The following is a 20,485-nucleotide window of genomic DNA, read 5'->3' as shown; positions in this document are numbered from 1 at the left end:
TAGATTTCTCATAGGCAAATTCTACATAAGTTTTTTCCACAGATTTCTTCAAATTTCTGTATCTTTCTCTATACGTTTCCGGAACCAACTCATATGCCTTTAATATATGCTGTTTAACAGTATCATAATCCAGTGCTTGCTCAGCATTTAAAGCTGTATAAGCTTGTTGTGCCTTGCCTTTAATTACACTTTGTAACATCACGCGGCCAGTGCTCTTTCGGCCACTTTAAACTCAGTGCATCGGTTTCGAAATGCTGGAAATATTTGTCCACTTCAGCTTCATTAAATGGAGGAGCCAAAATAACCTCACGACTAGCAATAAACTGTTTCTTAGAACCAGAAGACTGATTTCCCATCCTTAATTTCTCCATCTCAAACTCAAATTTCCTCCGGTTTTCAGCTTCCCTTTCTTCAAATGCCCTTTTTTTAATTAGCCTCTCTTTTGGCCATTTCCACTTTAAATCTTTCAAACGTCAACTGTTCAAGGTGCAACTGCATTTCCAGATTAGTCATTGGAAACCTATCTAACACCTCATCATCAAACGTTTTCAAACTAATATAATGCTCAGCGATTTTTCTTTGTATTAAAGCCTTTGTGGTATTCTTTGTAATTCCTTTAATATCCAACCTCCTCGCAATCTCCAATACCTCAGGTTTTTTTGCATTCACTAAGACACCGAGTCAGGCATGTCCATAAACTCGTTAATATTCATTGTTGCCGAATACCACTCACACACCAATCCAACTCAAAAAAATCGGGTATTTTCCTTTTCCAAATCAGAATGGCAATTATCAGCACTTAACCTCAAAATCGGAACATCTCCTGGCTGAGCCCCCACAAATTATGTTATGTAACCAGCAACAATGAATATCAATTGAGACAGGTTATAGAAAAACAACCAAACATTTATTGAAGACGGATAAACAATATAAAAACAAACAAAAACCTTAACCGGAAGTTATGCGGCCGTTCAACAAATCGTCACTCAGCACTGGTTCTTAAAGCGTTAAATGTGAAAACAGTTCATAAAGCAGTAAAGTCAAATACGGTTCTTAAAATGGTAAATTCGAAAGTCCAACAGATTTATACATTCAATTGGGAGAGACTTCTCTGGAGAAGGATTTCTTCATTGACACGACTTTCCTGTTTGTTCTGACCAAAGGATTCATGATGCAGGAAATAAACGGCTTAAAACAACTGACCGTCAATTCTAGAGAGCACCTTGCATGAACTACCTTGCTCTTTTGGTATGAGTTATCTTCGATGCAGGTCGCTACTCCTTCAACAAAGACTCAATAAGGTCGATCATTTATTAAGCTGCCAAACATTCCTGATTTCTCTTAATCCTTCGGGTCCTGTACTTTGAAAAAGTCTTCACTCTCCAATACTGCTGGAAAAAGGTACATCAACACATCTAGCAAAAATTTGCAGTCCAGCACTATTGTATCTTCAAACAGAACGTAACATGCCGTTTTAAAAATGAAACTGCGTCATAAAAACAAATACGCAATAGAAACGGAGACACAGACGCACGTTCTAGCTGGAAAACTAAAAACTAAAAACTAACTGCGTCATCTGAGGTCTTCCCTTATATACCCATGGTGAAAATGTCCTCACGTGACCTCACATCGGCGGGAAAATTACATCAGGTGACCTCCAAAAGAGCATTACATCGTTCTCACAAAAAAAATCACATCTCCTTGAGGTATGTAACACCCTCCATACCCCTACCATCCAGGCTCCCATCCGAACTTCTTTTAAATGGTGAAACCGAGCTCACATTCACCACTTGTGCTGGCATCTCATTCCACACTCTCACAACCATTTCAATAAAGAGATTTTCCAAATGTTCCCATTAAATTTTCACCTTCCCCACTTACCCATGACCTCTGGTCATCATCCCACCCAACCTCAGTGGAAAAAGCTGCTTGCAATTACCCTATCTATACCGTCATAATTTTGTACACTTTTAACAAATCCTCAAGGCAATGTATAATTTCCTTGTTTATGTTTAGAGCCTTTTTTAGGTGTATAAAATGATGAGGGGCATTGATCGTGTGGATCGCCAGAGGTTTTTTCCCAGGGCTGAAATGGCAAACACGAGGGGGTATAGTTTTAAGGTGCTTTGAAATAGATACCGAGGGGATGACAGGGGTAAGTTTTTTACACAGAGAGTGCTGGGTGCGTGGAATGCACTGCCAGCTATTTGTGTGAGAGTGTTTCAGTTCCTACCAGTCACCCACGCAGCTCAGTGGGAACAGGGAATAATACGAATAGACAGAGTCAAACTGAGCCAGGTCACAGATTGGAGATGGCAGAAATTCCCATTGTTATCGAGACAGGAACAGCATCAGAGAATATGTTGGTCATTCTAGATACCAGCACTGTGCCCAGTTAGAAGATGATTTCTCTCTCGAACTTGGATTGAACCTCACTGTAATAGTGTGATGCCAGATCACACCTTGACAACTCAAGTGATCTCATCTGAAATACTGTCTTACACCCATTGATGGATTTTGTAAATATTTTTACAGGTTAAAAATGACAAGGAATTTGTCTGTGGGAATCTCGAACACAGCAAGCCAGTTTTGCTGTCTCTAGCCGGATATTTAAGAAGTGGAGCAAGGGATTCACTTGATCATCCTTTGTGCTCGGACTGTGACGAGGGATTCACTCGATCATCTGACAGACTGGCACGCCCGTCATTTTACACAAGGACCTACACGTTCACCTGCTCCGACAGTGGGAATGGATTCAGTCCGTCATTTCAACTGAAGATATATCAGCAGGTTCACACAGGACAAGGCCATTCATTTGTCCTGTGTGTGAGAAGGCATTCAGTTGGTCTTCCCACCTGTGGACACACCAGTCGGTTCACCCTGGGCAGAGGCTGGTCAGCTGCTGAATTTGTGGGGAAGAATACACTCGGTCATCTGACCTAATGGCTCACCAGCAAGTTCACACTAGGGAGAGGTTGTACACCTGCTCGGACTGTGGGAAGGGATTTACTAAATCATCTCACCTACTGAGGCACCAGTCAGTACACACTGGAGAGAGGCCATTCACCTGCTCCGACTGTGGGAAGGGATTCACTTTGTCATCCCAACTGAAGGTACATCAGCGAGTTCACACTGGGGAGAGGCCGTTCACCTGCTCCGACTGTGGGAAGGGATTCACTTTGTCATCCCAATTGAAGGTACATCAGCGAGTTCACACTGGGGAGAGGCCGTTCACCTGCCCAGACTGTGGGAAGAGATTCACTCGGTCATCTCATCTACAGAGACACCAGCGAATTCACACTGGGGAGAGGCCATTCACCTGCACAGTGTGTGGGAAGCGATTCACTCGGCCATCCCACCTACAAGCACACTGGTCTGTTCACACTGGGGAGAGGCCGTTCACCTGCTCAGTGTGTGGGAATAGATTCACTTGCTCATCCCACCTGAAGGTACATCAGCGAGTTCACACCGGGGAGAGGCCGTTTATCTGCTCAGACTGCGGGAAGGGATTCACTTGCTCATACCAACTGAAGGTGCATCAGCTAGTTCATACTGGAGAGAGGCCATTCACCTGCTCAGACTGTGGGAAGGGATTCACTTGCTCATCCCAACTGAAGGTACATCAGCGAGTTCACACTGGGGAGAGGCCATTCACTTGCTCAGTGTGTGGGAAGGGATTCACTCGATCATCCCACCTGCAAGTACACTCGTCTGTTCACACTGGAGAGAGACCGTTCACCTGCTCAAACTGTGGGAAAGGATTCACTCAGTCATCTGAACTGAAGGTACATCAGTGAGTTCACACTGGAGAGCGGCCATTCACCTGCTCAGACTGTGGGAAGGGATTCACTTCGTCATCTCAACTGAAGGTACATCAGCGAGTTCACACTGGGGAGAGGCCGTTCACCTGCTCAGACTGTGGGAAAGAATTCATTTGCTCATCCAAACTGAAGGTACATCAGCGAGTTCACACCGGGGAGAGGCCATTCACCTGCTCAGTGTGTGGGAAGGGATTCACTTGCTCATCCCAACTGATGGTACATCAGCGAGTTCACACTGGGGAGAGGCCGTTCACCTGCTCAAACTGCGGGAAGGGATTCACTCAGTCATCTGAACTGAAGGTACACCAGCGAGTTCACACTGGGGAACGGCCGTTCATCTGCTCAAACTGCGGGAAGGGATTCAGTCAGTCATCTGAACTGAAGGTACACCAGCGAGTTCACACTGGGGAACGGCCGTTCACCTGCTCAGACTGTGGGAAGGGATTCACTTGCTCATCCCAACTGAAGGCACATAGGCGAGTTCACACTGGGGAGAGGCCGTTCACCTGCTTGCACTGTGGGAAGGGATTTACTTCCTCATCCCAACTGAAGGTACATCAGCGAGTTCACACTGGGGAGAGGCCGTTCACCTGCTCAGACTGTGGGAAGGGATTCACTCAGTCATCCGCCCTAATGGCACACCAGCGAGTTCACAGTGGGGAGCGGCCGTACACCTGCTCTGTCTGTGGGAAGGGATTCACTCAGTCATGCACCCTACAGAGACACGAGCGAGTTCACAGTGGGGAGCGGCCGTTCACCTGCTCAGATTGTGGGAAAGGATTTACTCAGGCATCCGAACTACAGGCACACCGGTCAGTTCATACTGGGGAGTGGCCGTTCACCTGCTCAGTCTGTGGGAAGGGATTCACTTGGTCAACTGAACTACAGGCACACCAGTCAGTTCATACTGGGGAGAGGCCGTTCACCTGCTCAGTCTGTGGGAAGGGATTCACTAAGTCATATCAACTGAAGGTACATCAGCACGTTCACACTGGAGAGAGGCCGTTCACCTGCTCAGACTGTGGAAAAGGATTCACTTCGTCATCTCAACTACTGACGCACCAGCGAGTTCACACTGGAGAGAGGCCGTTCACCTGCCGAGACTGTGGGAAGGGATTCACTCGGTCATCTCATCTACAGAGACACCAGCGTGTTCACACAGGGGAGAGGCCATTCAGCTGCTCAGTGTGTGGGAAGGGATTCACTCGGTCATCGAATCTACAGAAACACCAGCGAGTTCACACCGAGTAGAGGCCGATCAGCTGCTCAGACTTTGGGAGGAGATTCTCTGAGCACTCTGCACCGAATGTGCATCATTGGGTTGACAGTGGGGAGAGGCCGTTCGACAGCTGTGAATGTGGGAAGCGATTCACTCAGTATTCTAACCTGATGTAACTCTCACTTTGACTGGCAGCTTAATATAGGGGGTGATAGCCCCCCCCCCCAGCCCGGCCAGTCTTAAGAAACCTTGTTTGGGTGGATGCTGCTTGATGTGTTCCCTGTTACAAATCAGTACCCTGAGAAAACAAACGGTACATAATCTGTGATTAAACGTTTGGGCTTTATAGTTTCTTACTTTGACTACAGAACGAGTAAAAAAAATAATGAAGAAGAAAGGCCCAATCTCTCCATTCATGTCTTCTCATCGCTCCCCGGCAAAAGACTGCAAAAATCTCTCTTCCAGACTCCCAAGAAAGAACAACATTTCTCTCATTGGATAGCCCTGCGTTCCAAAACCCTGTTGTCTCTAGTCGTAACCTAAACATTGCTGCTACAGAGAAACCGTTACCTCAGCAGTGATGCATTGCAGAGAGGCCATTCCATTAGCAGTGAAACCTCACAGCATGTTACACTTGTGACATAGTACTGGAATGTTTCAATAAGCTGCTTGCTGGATATTTGTCCATCACCGTTGCTGAATGCAATTTTGAGAGTGACTGTTGGTGCTGAACTCTGCAATTATTGCTGCTGCTCACCACACCCAGTCTGCACCCTGGTCACTGAGCATGGGAGGAGTTTCTTCTGCTGCATATTCACCTTTATTGGGACTGGAGTTTTATATGGACTGGAGTGGAGAGCGGCCAGTGAAGGAGTGGAGCTTTGAGGCTTTGGCTCGAGAGGTTCTGGCAGTTGGATTGTGCAATCATGTCAATCAAGATTTGAACAGCTCAGAATGCAGCTGATTGGGCAATCAAGGTCAGGGGACCAAGCAATTTGATTGGGCAATTGTAAATTGAGAAGCTCAACAAACAAGTAAAAAGAGGGGTAGCTGAAGCGGAGCGGCCAGTGAGTGAGTGGGCCAGTGAAGGAGTGGAGCTTTGAGGCTTTGGCTCGAGAGGTTTCGGCGAGAAGAGGCAGAGGACGAGCTTGCTCCCAGTAAGGTAAGGCTGGGTATGTTTCTTTAATTATTTTGATTAACTTAGGAGTTGGTAATGGAGGCAGTAGATAGGACAGTCCAGTGCTCTGATTGTAGGATGTGGGAAGTGAGGGACAGCACAATTGTCTCTGATGACTAAACCTCAGGGATCTGTACTAGGTCCAATGTTGTTTGTCATATATATTAATGATCTGGATGATGGGGTGGTAAATTGGATGAGTAAGTATTAGATGATACTGAGATAGGTGGAGTTGTGGATAATGAAGAATATTTTCAAAGCTTGCAGACAGGATTTAGACCACTTAGAAGAGTGGGCTGAAAGATGGCAGAAGGAGTTTAATGCTGATAAATGTGAGGTGCTGCATTTTGGTAGGAGTGATCAAAATAGGGCATACATGGTAAATGGTAGGGCATTGAAGAATGCAGTAGAACAGAGGGATCTAGGAGTAATGGTGCATAGTTCCCTGAAGGTGGAGTCTCGTTTGGATAGGGTGGTGAAGAAAGCTTTTGGTATGCTGGCCTTTATAAATCAGAGCATTGAGTATAGGAGTTGGGATGTAATGTTGAAATCGTACAAGGCATTGGTAAGGCCAAATTTGGAGTATTGTATACAGTTCTGATCACTGAATTATAGGAAAGATGTCAATAAAATTGAGAGAGTACAGAGGAGATTTACTAAAATGTTGCCTGGATTTCATCTCCTAAGTTACAGCAAAAGGTTGAACAAATTAGGTCTTTATTCTTTGGAGCGTAAGAATATTGGGAGTTAGGAAAAAAGTTAAAAAGCAGGACCTCAAGGGTGGTAATCTCAGGATTGCTGCCTGTGCCACGAGACAGAGAGGGTAGGAACAGGAAGTCATGGCAGTTGAATGCGTGGCTGAAGAGTTGGTGCAGGGGGCAGGGGTTCAGATTTCTGGATCATTGGGATCTCTTCTGGGGAAGGTCTGACCTGTACAACAAGGACGGGCTGCACCTGAACTGGAAAGGAACCAATATCCTGGTGGGCAGGTTTGCTGGAGCTGTTGGGGAGGGTTTAAACTAGTTTGTCAGGGGGGTGGGAATCAGAATGTGAGTGCAGAGATGAGGGTAGAAGGACAAGGGCATGATGCTATGTGTTCTGAGTTGCTGAGGAAGGACAGGCAGGGGACAAAACATACATGTAGCCAGTTCGAGGGGTTGAAGTGTGTCTATTTCAATGCCAGGAGTATTAGGAATAAAGGGGATGAACTTAGAAAATGGATCAGTACGTGGAACTACGATGTTGTGGCCGTTACTGAAACTTGGCTGGAGGAAGGGCAGGATTGGCTGATGCAGGTACCGGGGTTTAGGTGTTTTAAAAGGAATAGGATGGGAGGTAGAAAAGGGGGGGAGTAGCATTACTGATCAGGGATAGTATCACAGCTGTAGGAAGGGAGGTCGCTGCAGAGGGGGTGTCCACTGAGTCGGTGTGGGTGGAAGTCACAAATAGGAAGGGATCAATCACTGTGCCGGGAGTGGTCTATAGGCCCCCAAATAGCCCTCGGGACATCGAGGAGCAGATAAGCAGGCAGATTTTAGAATGGTGCAGGAAATACAGGGTTGTAGTTATGGGTGATTTCAACTTCCCTCATATTGACTGGCACCTCCTGACTGCAAGGGGGATAGATGGGGCTGAATTTGTCAGGTGTGTTCAAGAAGGATTCCTGACACAGTATGTGGACCGTTCGACGAGAGGAGAGGCCATACTGGATCTAGTTCTGGGTAATGAACCTGGTCAGGTGGCAGACATCTTGGTGGGGGAGCATTTTGGTGAGAGTGACCACAACTCCCTTAGCTTCAGCATAGCTATGGAAAAGGATAAAAACAGACAAAATGGGAAAGTGCTTAACTGGAGAAGGGCTAACTATGAATGGATGAGGCAGGAACTAGCGAGAGTAAATTGGAAACAGGTGTTGAAAGGTGAAAGCACAGAAGTAATGTGGAGGAAGTTTAGGGACCACTTGTGCTGGGTTCAGGATAGGTTTGTCCCACTGAGGCAAGGAAAAAATGGTCGGAAAAGGGAACCGTGGCTGACGAAACACGCGAGGCAACTCGTCAAGTGGAAGAAGGAAGCAGATGTTAGATATAAGAAGCAGTCAGAGCCCTGTTGGCCGCTTTTCGATTGCTCCTACCCTGTTTACTTAATTGTCTCCTACCAGTCTTTTTTTTTTGAAACCTTATTATAAAACTTCAATACTGCTTTACTGTGGCTGGGAAAAGAACCAAAGCGTTTGCAAAAGAAAGAGAAACAGAAGATGAATCCGCAGTCACTTTGGATTCAATCAGTGACTTCCTTAAACGGCAAAAGTAGGAATTCTGTGAAGAGTTTCAACGGCTTAACAGCAAATTGGATACAATTCAGCGAACTTTATTTGAGCATGAGAACCAAATTCAGGAGAATACTGCGAAGCTAATGATACTTGAAGAGGACACTGAAGATACAATTAAACTCTGCAAAGAGTTATCTTTATCCAATGATAAAATGCTGAGAAGGATCATCAGTCTCGAAAATAAAAATAGGAGAAATAACTTGCGAATCCTGGGTCTTGAAGAATCAATTGAATGCGCTGACCCTACGAAGTTTTTTGCAAACTTTCTGAAGCAGATTTTCCCTGCTTTATTCACATCTGAGCTGAAGCTCGATCGAGCTTCTCGCTCTCTGACTTTGAAGCCATTGTCCTTGGTGGCGAAACCCAGATCGATCAGACTAGTCTTTCATGAATTTCGTATGAAGGACCTTTTAATTCACCATACCCGGAGACAAGGAATGATCGATTTCCAAAATTGCAAGGTTAGATTTGTGGAAGACTATTCACCTGAAGTTTTGGCTGATCGCATGAAATATAAAGAAGTTATGTCGGAATTTTATAATAAAGGGTATAAACCATCTCTTCAGTTCCCCGCACGTCTGAGTATTGTTTTGAAGAACGGATTGCGAAAAAGAATAAATTCAGTTGAAGATGCAAAAGAGTTTCTGAAGGATGAATTCTAAAACTGTTATACTTCTTATTTGATCAAGTTTTTTTCTTCTGTTAATATGAATTTGAAATAAGGTTACGTTTTGGCTGTTCATATATTGTCTTTTGTTATATATTTTTTGATACTACTTTATTTTATCCCTTTTTGAGGCTTTCTTTTAATACAGCTTTCTTTGAATTTGTTTAAATTGATCCTTTCACATTTTCAAATACTAAGTTGTTTTACTTTTTATGTTGTGTGTTGGTAGGGACATAATGACATCGCAGGACTGGAGTTCTTTCTGTCAACAGGATTTTTTGGGGCCGGTACTTAGTTCTTAGCTCACTGACTGTCTATTGGTGAGCTTTCTCGCTTTGGGTAGGGGAGGGGGTAGGGCCTATTTCTCTCTGGGAGCTGTGTTGGGTTGAATATATGATTGTTTGTTTCAATACCTTACTTTACGGTTTGCTTTCTAGTTTTAATAACTTATGGCCAGATCTTTTAATTACATGTTGATTGGTATTTAAAATGGTTTGAAATATTCACCTGTTTAGTTTGAATGTGAAAGGGTGAATCACCCCACCAAAAGGAACAAAGTGTTTGCTTATATTAAAAAAATGAAAGCACCCATTATTTTTTTTTTACAAGAAACACACATACACAGCTGTGATACCTTACGTTTTTTTTACTGAGTGGAAGGGTAAGGAATTCTACTCTTCGTTTAACGCAAAATCCCGTGGAGTTTCGATTTTTTGTAGATACTACAGTTCCCTTTATTCAGCATAAAGTTGTTTCGGACCCTAATGGTCGATTTGTTATTGTATCAGGGAGTTTAGACAGTAAGTTGATTGTTTTTGCTCATGTTTATGCCCCCAATGTAGATGATCCAGGATTTTTTGAGCGTCTATTTTCATATTTGCTAGATTTGTGTACTTACGCCCTTGTGATGGGAGGAGATTTTAACTGCTGGTTAGATCCAGTATTTGATCACTCATTTGTTAAACCAGCCACACTTAATAAATCAGCTTTGTTTATCCAATCTTTTCTAACTAAATGTGGTATAGTTGATGTTTGGCGATTTCTTCATCTGACGGACAGGGAGTATTCTTTTTTCTCTCATGTCTATCATTCTTATACCGGGATTGACTTTATTTTTATTGATAGTCAAATGATTCCATTAGTTCGATCAATTGAATATAAAGAGATTGCTATCTCTGACCACTCTCCTGTAATTCTATTTTTAAATCTTCCTGGTCCTATCCCCATGAGTAGATTTTGGCGATTTAATTCAACTCTGTTATCCGATGAGGATTTTTTAAAAAAATTATGGAGAATCAAATTACTCTTTATTTTTGAAGAAAATACGTTGGAAGAGGCGTCTAGCCTGATTATATGGGATACTTTTAAAGCATACATCCGGTGTCAAATTATTTCTTATACTGCAAACATCATTAGAAAAGCTAACAAAGAAAGAAATGAATTAGCCAATCAGTTAAAGCAACTGGACCATAAATATGCTTCTGTACCTGATCCTGAAACATATAAGAGACGTATTGAAACTAAAACTAAATATGATCTTCTTTTAACATATCCAATTGAAAGCCAACTTTTAAAAGATAGAAGTCAACTTCATATTCACGGAGATAAAACTGGTAAGCTACTGGCTAATCAATTGAAGCCATTTTCAGCCAAGCGGCAAATTAAAGAAATACATAAAATTAATGGGGACGTGACAACTGACCACCTTGAAATTAATGAACTTTTAGAGAATTTTATTCTAAATTGTATAGATCTGACTCTGTTAATGATAATATTGCAATGAATAATTTTTTAGATCAATTAAATATTCCTAATCTTTCATTAGATGATCGTAGGCAATTGGATCAACCTATTTCCCAGGAAGAAATTGCTCAGGCTATTTGAGAATTGCATTCTGGGAAATCCCCAGGACCCGGTGGATTCTCTGGAGAATTTTATTAGGCTTTTTCCTCCTTGCTTATACCACATTTATGTTCTACCCTTACAGGAAGGAAGACAACCAGAGTCTTTTTACGGAGCTTCCATTTTGCTCATTCTCAAAAAGAATATGAATCCTACTAAATGCTCTTCGTATAGACCTATCTCTTTACTCAATTTTGATACTAAAATTTTATCTAAAGTGTTGGCTTGAAGATATATCTTGCACATGCACCAGTCGTGCATGCAGCCTGGTACAGCCAATCCGATCTATTCCTTTTACTTTTTAATTTCCGTTATTTTTTGTATTTTTTTTCTCACGGTAACACGTCGAAGCTGCACGCTGTCTAACATGCTGGTAGAGAGAGTTTTCTTTGGGTTTTCTTTAGCACTGGAAATGGTTACATCCCAACATGCGAGACAGAAGCAAGGTCGCATTGTATATTTCACGGACCAGCAAACACCGGCCGGCTTAGCGAACAGAGCGATGGACACCCCAGCTGAAATCCGGAGGAAAACACACAGAGGGGGATCACAAAGTCGAGGAAAGAGGACCGGGTCGAGACAACAGAGACTTTTGGAGAAGAGGAGTTCGGTGGGTAATTCCATTCCGGCTGACCGGAAGTGCACTGAGAGCGGTAAGCGTGAAGGAGTTCGGTGCTTACTGATCTGGCTAACAACGGATAGTGCAATCCGGGGTATATTATGATTGAGGAATGTGTTTGCAGACTGGATATTGAACTTTTTACTGTTGGACTTCGGCCACATTCCACCGTGATACAGCACTTGGCAGCACGGGAGGTCGTACCTGCCTGTGGCCATCGAACATGCAGCTCCTCCCGTGGAAAGTCAGACACCCTGAGCCGATAGACTGGTCCTGGAATTATTTTCCATCTGGCATAGTTTGCATTTTGGTGTTTGATTGTTGGGGTTTTTTGTATTGCTATATTTACGCTCTATTCTTGGTTGGTGCGGCTGTAACGAAACCAAATTTCCCTCGGGATTAATAAAGTATATCTATCTATCTATATCTTTATTGATAGGATGCAAAACTGGGCTGAGAAGAGGCAAATGGAGTTCAACCCAGATAAGTGTGAGCTGGTTCATTGTATTAGGTCAAAGATGATGGCAGAATATAGCATTAATGGTAAGACTTGGCAGTGCGGAGGATCAGAGTCAAGTCAAGGCACTGTATATTGTCATTTCCACCATAACTGCTGGTACCATACACAGTAAAAACGAGACAATGTTTTTCAGGACCATGGTGCTACATGAACAATACAAAAATTACACTGAACTACGTAAAAAAACACAAAATTACACGAGACTCCAGACCTACTGAGGACTGCATAAGGTGCACAAAACAGTGCAGGCATTACAATAAATAATAAACAAGACAGTAGGTTGGTGTCAGTCCAGGCTCTGAGTATTGAGGAGTCTGAATACTTGGGGGGAAAAAACTGTTACATAGACTGGTCGTGAGGGCCTGAAAACTTCGGTGCCTTTTGCCAGGTGGCAGGAGGGAGAAGAGTTTGTATGAGGGGTGCATGGGGTCCTTCACAATGCTGTTTGCTTTACGGATGCAGTGTGTGGTGTAAGTGTCTCCAATGGTGGGAAGAGAGACCCCGATGATCTTCTCAGCTGACCTCAGTATCCACTGCAGGGTCTTGCGATCCGAGATGGCTTCCGAACCAGACAGTGATGTAGCTGCTCAGGATGCTCTCGATACGTCCTCTGTAGAATGTGGTGAGGACGGAGGGTGGGAGATGGACCTTCCTCAGCCTTCACAGAAAGTAAGGACACTGCTGGGCTTTCTTTGCTATGGAGCTGGTGTTAGGGACCAGGTGAGATTCTCCGCCAGGAGAATCTTGGGGTCCGAGTCCATAGGACACTCAAAGCTGCTGCGTAGGTTGACTCTGTGGTTAAGAAGGCATACGGTGCATTGGCCTTAATCAACCGTGGGATTGAATTTAAAAGGCGAAGGGTAATGTAGGACTCTGGTCAGACTGCACTTGAAGTACTATGCTCAATTCTGGTCGCTTCATTACAGGAAGGATGTGGAAACCATAGAAAGGGTGCAGAGGGGATATACAAGGATGTTGCCGGGTCTGGGGAGCATGTCTTATGAGAATAGGTTGAGTGAACTCGGCTTTTTCTTCTTGGACCGACGGAGGATGAGAGGTGACCTGATAAGGTGTATAAGATGATGAGAGGCATTGATCGTGTGGATAGTCAGAGGCTTTTTCCCAGGGCTGAAATGGTGGCCACAAGAGGACACAGGATTAAGGTGCTGGAGATTAGGTACAGAGGAGATGTCAGGGGTAAGTTTTTTTACACAGAGAGTGGTGAGTGTGTGGAATGGGCTACAATAGGGTCTTCGAAGAGACTCCTGGACAGGTACATGGAGCTTAGAAAAACAGAGGGCTATGGGTAACCCTGGGTAATTTCTGAGGTAAGAACATGTTCGGCACAGCATTGTGGGCCGAAGGGCCTCTATACTGCTGCAGTTTTTCTATGTTTCTACTTTCTATTCACATTCCTCCGGGCTCACTGGACAGGAACACTGAAACACCAAGTGAGAATCAGCAGGAGGTGGCCATTCAGCCCCTCGAACCATCACCAAGATGGCGGCTGCTCTCCCATCTCAGCCACATGTTTCTGCCTGATCCTCATTTCCTCGATCCCTTCAGTCTCCACACATCTGCTGGCCTCTTTTTTTTATGTGAGGACAATACTGAGTCTTCACCGGCCTCTGTGGTGGGGATTTACAGACATTCACCACCCTCAGAGTGGAGACATTTCCCCTCATCTCAGTCCCGTACAGTCCACCCCCATTTTCAGAGACTGGGATTCCTGGTTCAACCGGTAATGATGTTGTGCATTTCAATGTGTTCACCTCTCAGTCCTCGATTCTCTAAATGAAAGGGTTATCACATTTGATCCTTCTTCATATGATGACCCCACCACTCCAGGGATCAGTCTGGTGAATCTTCATTGCGCACTCTATAACAAATACTCTCTAACCTCTTTGTTAATCCTCTATGGAATTAATTTCCATCTTCTGCAGCCCCGTGTTGCCCCAAACACTCACCTCCCACCCCGTCACTATTTCCACCTTCCCACCTCCCCCTCACCTGGATCCACCTCTCACTCCCCAGCTCTTGCCCCATCCCCACCCCTCACCTCTTTTCTCGGACTATTTCCCGTCCACTCTCAGTCCAGAGGGAGGGTCTCGGCCCGAAATGTTGACGGTCCATTTCCCTCCACAGATGCTGCCCGACCCACTGAGTTCCTCCGGCAGTTTGTTCTTTGGTCTGTGTGACCCGTGTTAGTGTGGGGAGCGGGATTTTACACCATATTCCCGGTACAGTCTCAACAAAACACAAATAATTGTCACTTTGCCCGGACCATTGGCCCCGCTTGCAGGGCAACAGTCTGCCGGTGTTTGCCCCCCAATGTGGTGAATCGCCACCACCGTGGGCTCAGACATTTCCACAGATGAGCCCCTCCTGTCCCCACCGGGACAAACATCCTGTCCGCCCCCTCTCTCACCGTCTTCATCCTCTCCCTCCCCGGGGAACCGGCATCAAACCGACGGGCCGAGCGGTCTCCTCCTACCTCTCAGCGACACATCAGACTCCGGCCGCAGGAGACGCTTCACAAACGCCCCAACTTCCCTCGGAGGGAAATGGAAATAAATCAGAAAGCGGACATTTACTTTGACGGTTGTCCCGCCGTGACGGAAAGTTCGGGAGACGGTGTCGGCGGAGGTAACGCCCTCTCGGCTGGTCCGCCTCCGCTATTGGCTGGAAGCAGTGATTGACATCGCTTCCCACCAATGGGAATAGCGCAGCGCATGACTCCTCTGTTGACAGCGGTGGGGGAGGGGCTGGTCACGTGATCAGTAGCCCAGCCGTTAAACCGACCAAGCTCGAGCTCACCAGCGCGCGGGGCACAAAAGGCCCCGGATGATCGGTTGAGGTGAGAAGGGGTCTCCGGGTTGGGGGTCTCACCGGGCGGCGTTTCCAACACCGACTTCGGGTAGTTGCTGTGACTCCGGACTCCGTGACCCGCAATCCCGGGACAGTCCTGCTCTCTTCCCTCTCTCTCAGCCCCACCATCCGTACACGGGCCCCGGGGAGCTTCCGGCTGATGAGGGAATGGGAACCGATGGGTCTCTCAGACAGAGCTGAGCTCCAGCTGTCTAAATGCAAGGATCGGGAACTCGGAGAAAGGGAACAAAATCTTTTACATCAGCTGTTGTGAAAATCACCTTTGTTCTGCCTCCAGTCACAAACAAGAGAAAATCTGCAGATGCTGGAAATCCGAGCAACACACACAAATTGCTGGAGGAACTCAGCATTAGTACTCTTTTCCATAGATGCTGCCTGGCCTGCTGAGTTCCCCCAGCATTTTGTGTCTGTTGCTTGTTCTCCCTCCTCTTGTTCTGGACTTTCTACCCGTGAGAACATGTTTTGTCCCACTCTCTCTGGGTACATAATGATATCAAACACCTTTGTCCTGGGCAACAAGTAGCTTTCACATCACAAATGTGCCAGACTCCAATGAGACAGACTACTGCCCTTCCCTTCATATTCATTGGCATTGCCATCACTGAGTTCACCACCGTCAGTCACCTGGGGGAGGGTTCAGGGGAAATATTTATGTACAATACAGAAACTGGTGTTACCTGTGTGTATTGTGGTGATGCAAAAGTTGCTGGAGAATTTGCAAGTGGGAAGGAGTGTTATTTAGAAATCTGACATTTTAAGTGTCATTTAGCAAGCAAACCACATATGGACGGTGTGCAAAAGCTCTGGCGAGAAAATCCTTCATTACCTGTTACAGGCCTGCAACATAGGTTGTGTGAGAGTGCAGATGAACTTAATCAAACCCAGAAGAGATCAAAGTTCTTATTGACAGTGATTTGATAGCTGTTAAAATGAATGCCTCTCTATATAAAATTCACTGTGCACATGTGGGTAAAAAATGCATAATACAAGCTTTATGTGCACACTGGTCATTACAAATTTGAGGGGAGATTGGTGGGAAGGTATGGACACCTCTGGTGTCCCTGATGCCCTCATGTACAAGATTGAGGAGGGATCTGATTGAAACGTATATAATCCTAAAGGGATTGGACAGGCTAGATGCAGGAAGATTGTTCCCGATGTTGGGGAAGTCCAGAACGAGGGGTCACAGTTTGAGGATAAAGGGGAAGCCTTTTCGGACTGAGATTAGGAAAAACTTCTTCACACAGAGATTGGTGAATCTGTGGAATTCTCTGCCACAGGAAACTGTTGAGGCCAGTTCATTGGCTATATTTAAGAGGGAGTTAGATATGGCCCTTGTGGCTACGGGGATCACGGGGTACGGAGGGAAGGCTGGTGCAGGGTTCTGAGTTGGATGATCAGCCATGATCATACTGAATGGCGGTGCAGGCTCGAAGCGCCGAATGGCTACTCCTGCACCTATTTTGTATGTTTCTGTGTTTCTATGTGCATCCAGCTGCAGCTTGTAACCCTGCACTTTAAGGAGTTGAAACTTGAAATAGATGAATTCTGGATCATCGAGGAGTCGGAGGGGGTGATAGATATGACATGAAGAGAGGTGAGTTCCACCCAAGGTGCAGGACACAGGAAACTGGGTGAGAGTCAGGAAGGGGAATGAGGTTAAATAGCCATCGCGGAGTAATCTTGTGTCCATCCCACACAACAACAGGTGGACCCACTTTAGAAACTGTTGGGGGGATTACTGACAGAGGAAAGTCAAAGGGGTGAGAGGGGATTTGTTAGTTAGGGGAACAGAACAAGAGGGGTCTAACATCCTAGTGGTAAGGCTTGCTCGTACTAGTGTTGGGGGGAGGGGTGATGTGGTTAAAATAAGTTATAGGGGGAATGGGAGCCAGAATGACAGAACATATAGTGGAGAGGGTGAATTGAATGGAATTGACTTTATTACATACATCCTTCATATACATGAGGAGTAGAAATCTTAACATCTCCATCTAAATGTGCAAAGTGTAATTCATAGTAATTTATAACAGATAGTTTATACATAGGACAGTCAATATAACATAGTTTACAATTGTATCAGCATGAATTAAGCAGTCTGATGGCCTGGTGGAAGATGATGTCCCGGAGCCTGTTGGTCTTTTTGCTGTGGTCCTGTTTCCTGGATGGGAGCAGCAGGAACAGTTTGTGGTTGTGGTGAATTGGGTCCCCAATATCCTTTGGAACCTTTTTACACACCTGTCTCTGTAAATGTCCTGAATAGTGGGAAGTTCACATCTACAGATGCGCTGGGCTGTCCGCACCACTCTCTGCAGGTTCCTGTGATTAAGGGAAGTACAGTTCCCATACCAGGCAGTGATGCAGCTGGTCAGGATGCTCTCAATTGTGTGTCCCTGTAGAAAGACCTTTGGATTTTGGGCCCCATCCCCAACTTCTTCAACTATCTGCGGTGAAAGAGGTGCTGCTGTGCTCTTTTCACAACACAGCCGGTATGTACAGACCATGTACATGAAAGATAGCAAATGGAGTTTAATGCTGGTGAGTGTGAGATGCTACATTTTGGTAGGACTAATCAAAATAGGACATACATGGTAAATGGTAGGGCATTGAAGAATGCAGTAGAACAGAGGGATCTGGGAATAATGGTGCATCATTCCCTGAAGGTGGAATCTCATGTGGATAGGGTGGTGAAGAAAGCTTTTGGTTTGCTGGCCTTCATAAATCAGAGCATTGAGTATAGGAGCTGGAATGTAATGTTAAAATTGTACAAGGCATTGGTAAGGCCAAATTTGGAGTATTGTGTACAGTTCTGGTCACCGAATAATCGGAAAGATGTCAACAAAATAGAGAGAATACAGAGATTTACTAGAATGTTCCCTGGGTTTCAGCACCTCAGTTATAGAGAAAGGTTGAACAAGTTGGGTCTTTATTTTTTTGGAGCGTAGAAGGTTGAGGGGGGACTTGACAGAGGTATTTAAAATTATGAGGGGGATAGATAGAGTTGATGTGTATAGGCTTTTTCCATTGAGAGTAGATGAGATTCAAACAAGAGGACATGAGTTGAGTGTTAGGGGGAATAAGTTTAGGGGTAACATGAGGGGAACTTCTTTACTCAGAGAGTGGTAGCTGTGTGGAACGAGCTTCCAGCAGAAGTGGTAGAGGCAGGCTCGATATTGTCATTTAAAGTAAAATTGGATAGCTGTATGGACAGGAAAGGAATGGAGGGTTATGGGCTGAGTGCAGGTTGGTGGGACTAGGTGAGAGTAAGCATTCAGCATGGACTAGAAGGGCTGAGATTGCCTGTTTCCACGCTGTAATTGTTATATGGTTATATGTGAGATCCTTGGTGATGTTTATGCTGAGGAATTTAAAGCTGTTCACCTTCTTAACCCCAGATCCATTGATGTCAATAGGGGTTAGCCTGTCTCCATTCCTCCTGCCGTCCACAATCAGCTCATTTGTTTTTGTGACAATGAGGGAGAGTTTGTTTTCTTGACACCAGCCAGATGTTGTTCAGACCTCAGACAGAGTCAGCAATCAAATGGTTGAGCATGGTGCGATGAATGTGCTGAGCTGTGTATATCACAATGCAAGAAGCATCGTAGGAAAGCCAGATGAGCTCAGGACAGGGAATTATGATATTGTATCCATTGTGGGGACTTGGTTGCATCCAACAGTTGGCGGTGGGGTTTCTCTGACACTGTTGAGCTTCATCGTGAGAGACATGGACGAGTAAATGCATTTCAAATATTTTCGGATGTCGGCAGGTAGATTTGACGATTTGGTTCATTGTCTCCAACCATTTATTTTGCATCAGTGTACAGACATGGCGGAGAAAAGCAACCGGAAATGCAATGCTACCGAGCGAACCAATCACAGTTGTTGCGGTCTGCATCGCCGCGACGCGTGAGTTACTTTTTTGAGGAGGTTCACGTTACCCTGTGGCGTAGGGTACAGCGTGGGGACGGCGTAGGGTACATAGTGCCTATGGCGTACACTTGACGCACAAGTATAAATCAGGCTTAAGAGAGTTGGTACAGGAATCACTGGGCTTTAGTCCATTTGAACTTGTATTTGGTCATAGAGTGAGGGGACCTTTGACCTTGTTAAAGGAACAGTGGATTGATGGGGATGTATATGTTAACTTGTTAGACTGTGTTTTGAAGTTCAAAAATAAACCACACCAGGCCTGTAGTCTAGCGAGACAAAACTTAGATTTCTCAAAACAAAGTGAAGTGTTGGTTTGATAAGCGGACCAAAACAAAAGAAAATACAAGGTGGGGGATAATGTGCTTGCCTTATCTCCAATGTTGACGATTCTACTTCAAGCGAAATTCAATGGACTGTATGAAATAGTCTCTCAAATTAATGATGTGAATTATGTTATTAAAACACATGACTGACGTAAACTAACACAGGTGGTACACATCAATATGATAAAGCCTTATTCTGGCAAGCAGGCACCATCGGTGAGTGTTGTCAAACATATAAATTTGACAGCCCTGAGAATGAAACAATTGACTCGTCTGAGACTTTTCACAAGCCAAACATGGTCCCAGTTAGGCTAATGAACTCGGTTGTTCTCAAAAACGTGGACAACAAGTTGGCTCATCTGCAGCCAAAGCAACAACAACAGCTGAAGGAATTAATTCTGAGTTTTAAAGTTTTATTTCCCAATGTTCCCAAGCAAACCACGGTCGCAGTACATGACGTAGATATTGGTCAAGCCAAACCGATTAAACAACACCCATATCGCATGAATGTAGAAAAGTGTAAATTGGCTGAGCAAGAAATTTAATATATGCTGAAAATGGTATTATTAGGCCTTCAACATCAGATTGGAGCTCACCCTGCATTATTGTGCCCAAACTTGATGGTAGTGTTAGATTTTGCACTGATTATAGGAAGGTAAATGCAGTAACAAAAACAGATGCCTATCCTATCCCTAGGGTGGATGATTGCATTGATAAGGTTGGAAAAGGTAATTTCTTACAAAGATTGATCTGTGAAAGGGTATTGGTGTGTTCCATTGACGGACTGAGGTAGAGAAATTTCTGCATTTGTGACACCTTCTGGGTTGTATGAATACAATGTTTCGCCATTTGGAATGAAATGTGCTCCAGGAACGTTCCAGAGAATGATTGATTCTGTAGTTCAAGGGTTAGGACACACAGATACCTATATTGATGACTTAGTCACAGGGAGTGACACTTGGGAAGAGCATATCTGTGTAGTAGAAGAGCTGTTTGACAGGCTTTCCAGGGTCAGCCTTACAGTTGACTTAGCTAAGAGTGAATTTGGCCATGCCTCTGTGATCTGTCTTGGCTGTGTTGTAGGTCAAG

The 20,485-nt window shown here is 44.8% G+C and overlaps 1 pseudogene; it reads left to right on the top strand.

Annotated features, from left to right (window-relative positions):
* Positions 1–2,548: 2,548 nt before the first annotated feature.
* Positions 2,549–6,202, top strand: LOC140208526 (uncharacterized; annotated as a pseudogene).
* The last annotated feature ends 14,283 nt before the right edge of the window (positions 6,203–20,485 follow it).

The sequence above is a fragment of the Mobula birostris genome, chromosome 13 (genome assembly GCF_030028105.1).
Source record: "Mobula birostris isolate sMobBir1 chromosome 13, sMobBir1.hap1, whole genome shotgun sequence".
Lineage (NCBI taxonomy): Eukaryota > Metazoa > Chordata > Chondrichthyes > Myliobatiformes > Myliobatidae > Mobula > Mobula birostris.
The sequence above is the reverse complement of the archived record's forward strand: the minus strand, read 5'-3'. Positions and strand labels throughout refer to the sequence as shown.